The following is a 3766-nucleotide window of genomic DNA, read 5'->3' on the forward strand; positions in this document are numbered from 1 at the left end:
AGTAATATAAATAAATGATAAAATATTCTTCCTAACGAAGGTACCATTTTCACTTAGATTCGTTAATCGCGAATACTGTCCGTTTTGTCGTCATCGTTTTGCCAACACCACTTGCAGTTTCACCATAAAATAATTTGCCGTAAAGCCACATCGCCCCGTCAATAAAAAATAAAAATATTCGTTTGAAATGTGTACAGAACTTATAGTTGATAATAATTCAATAAATTTTGTTATCATCTATTTGTTTTTTGACAAATCAAAATGTAAACTTATAACAATAGTTATTATAATGACTAATAATTAATGTATATTAAAAATATACCTACAGACTGATTGTATATACAAATTATAATTTAGTGGCGGACTATAGAGAAAATACCTTTATAAATTTAGCAGCACAGCCATAACAGACACATTGAAATATTCAAACATATACAACGCATTTTTCAGGCATAATTGGAGCACTCTCTAATATTGTTGGACTTTATTTTCATCAGCATAGTGCTTTTTAAGTTATGATTTTTTATTACAGTGACCTACTCAATATAGAGTTACACTCGAAAGTCGAAACCTAATAAATAGCAGAGAATCTTCCTTTATTTTTCTTCTCATTTTGTATTAATAAAAATATATTTTGAATAAATTTATAGTTGATGTTTATCGGTATTTTATACAATAATATGACAATTAATAATTTAATTTGTTCATAATTTAAATTATTAATAAATAATGACTATAATACAATATAAATTTATTTTTACTTTTTAAGATCATATTTGCGTGTATTTTTAATAATTTTATTAGATCATTAAGTTCAGAAACCTAAATTAATACGGTCAGAATGGAACACTGATCTCAATAATGAAGAATACATAAATAGATTTTGACTTTTGAAATATATGTTGATCATTTCAGATTACTTTAATCATGAGTAATAATTTATAACTTATAAGTTTATAACTTATAGTTCAACCTGTATTGATAATAGCAGACGGACAATATTTATCAATATACATTATACCTAATTATAATATTATAATAAAAAAATGTTTACACTTCACTGTCTCCACTGATAAACAAAAAAACAATTAACGTTTGCCAATTTACAATATACACTATACACACTCTTTTATAATAGTATAAATAGTATAATACTAATATAATATATCATATATATATAATATAATTGTCGTATAAATAAAATATATTATTAATTATTATATATAACATACTCACAATGCACTCTTCAGATTGGAATAAACGTGATGCACCATAGTTGAAGAGTTTGGAAAGTATTGATTATAGACTTCCGATGTTAGTAGATACGTAAATACCTCCAATTACTGTAATAGATGTAGTCAGAAGATAGCGATGTATAATAAAGACTGGTAGTTACTTAGCTACCACTCGATTGGTTTCACTAATCAAAAACCTGGAAAATAATGCATAAAAAAAATGACGAATGAGATTATAATTCTTTCAGTTTTCCTAAAATATGGGAGGATGGGGTTCAAATGTTTAATTTCCCCTCCTCTTATTGATTTTTATTTTAACATTATTTATTATAAATAGAAGTGGTTAACTAATTAACTAATATGTTGGTTATTATTATTATTATATTGTAAAATATTTTAATTTATTGATACCTAACGATGACGGTGTGCTAGAATGTTGTACGAACATCGGACCAATCATTAAATAAAATTGCTACCTACATAGATATTAAAAACAAAATACTTACATACCTAATATCCTTTATTCTTTAATAATTTTAAATCACAGTAAGTACATAATACATAAATTATTATTATTACTACCTATGTTTATGGCTAAAATAATTAGACATTAAATTGTAGTTTTTGTTGAAAAACGGTTTTGGATGTTTTATATTTAGGGAATTATTTTGATAAGAGAAAGTATTTCTGGACAACCAATAACATCTAATAATAATTTATGTAAGCATTGAGAGAGCAAAAATAAACATCAATCGTTAAGTGGAGATAATTTAAATATATTTTGGTATGATTCGTGGACGGGTCTAATAATATTAAATTAAATCAGATAAACCACAATATTTTATTCTATAGCTTTTTCAAGCTTAGACGTATTATTAATCCAAACCAAAAGACAATATTCATAATTAGAGCAAACGAGAGAGTAGTAGTTTATAAATTGTCTTCCTTTTTACTTTCTAAAGTATTTAGTTGAACATTTTATGATGTTAAACCGGCTCATGACTTTTATTAAGATAATTTAAAATTTAAATTAAATTTCATACATATAATGTACATTCAAATTAAAAGAATTTGAGTTATGGTAAATCTAATATAGAAGACTAAAAAACAGTGACTGCATGCATTAATATGTTGTTTGGAGGATATATTTCTTAATTTTAAAACATTATTGAAAATATACTCAATTTAACCTGCAACAATAACATCAGCAGTTAGCTGAAAAAAACATCTTTAGTCTGAAGTAATTATATACATATCAAAACATATTTAATATTATATTCTATTATTGAAAATCGATTAAATAGTTTGGCTCTACTTAGTATATTCATAGACATTAATTTGCCTCTAAAAAGGAAAAGCAATCTAAATCATTTTTATTAAAAACGGTTTTGTGTAAAAATGTCTATTTTTCTTAATTTTTTGAAAAAAGTACCAACTATCTACTAGAGACTACCCTAAAAATTAAAAATTGAAACATTTAATTTTTATTGTTTCAAAAGGAATTTAGATTTTACTACACAAAAAAACATACACATCATAATAAATATCTTTATAAACCAATAAATTAATCGTTTCGCTCAGTATCTGTTAAAAAGTATTTTTTTTTCAAAATCTATGTTTTTTAATTACAAAGTATCAAAAAATATATATTTATAATTTTACAGTGAATAATTGTTCATATTTAAAAAAATCACCTTGTATATATTGGCAATATATTATTCTAATCGGTTACACCAAAAGGCCATATTTAAACAAAGTTTTATTTTTATACCAATTTTAATTTCCGAGCAGAGCATTAAAGTTATTACGTTTCTGAGTACCTATATATTTTTGATATTTTGTATTTTAGTGAAATTTTAGTCGTTTGAACTTAATTATTTCGGATTAGTCATTTTCTGATAGTATTTGGCAAAACAATTATTTTTATGAATTATTTAACACTATACTCGTAGATTACCTATACAAACGTTATATAATTTTTGTAACAATTTTACCAATTTTAAGACTCAATCTTGATGAGTACCCAAACTGTATAATTCCTACAATCTCAAAGAAATGTGAAAATTAACTAGATTGCCAAATAGTATAATGTATAAACATTATTCGACTATATCAGAAATAATATTTATAATATATAATAATAAAATTTGTTGAATTAGCAATTGGTTGAATCGATATCTGATAATGTTGCGCTTCCAAGTGCATAGGGGTGTTTATATATTTCTATCTTAATCTTATTTTTTAATAATATTTCCTCTATGAAAATTTTGTAAAAATATTTCAGACTAAATTAAAATTTTTGGTGCAGATAATTTTCTTCAACATCGCAAAAATAAATGTACCTACTTGTACATACTGAAGTAATATTGGTATATCACTATATGGTGGACACTAAGTAGTAAGTGGTATAAATGTATACTCGTGGTTTGTGTAATACTGTAATGTATTATATTATTATTACCTACATCACCACGGACGTGAACGTACAACAAAAGATTGAAGCATTGTAATTTGAAAGTATTATTGCAAAA

This window comes from Rhopalosiphum padi, chromosome 3 (assembly GCF_020882245.1).
Source record: "Rhopalosiphum padi isolate XX-2018 chromosome 3, ASM2088224v1, whole genome shotgun sequence".
NCBI lineage: Eukaryota > Metazoa > Arthropoda > Insecta > Hemiptera > Aphididae > Rhopalosiphum > Rhopalosiphum padi.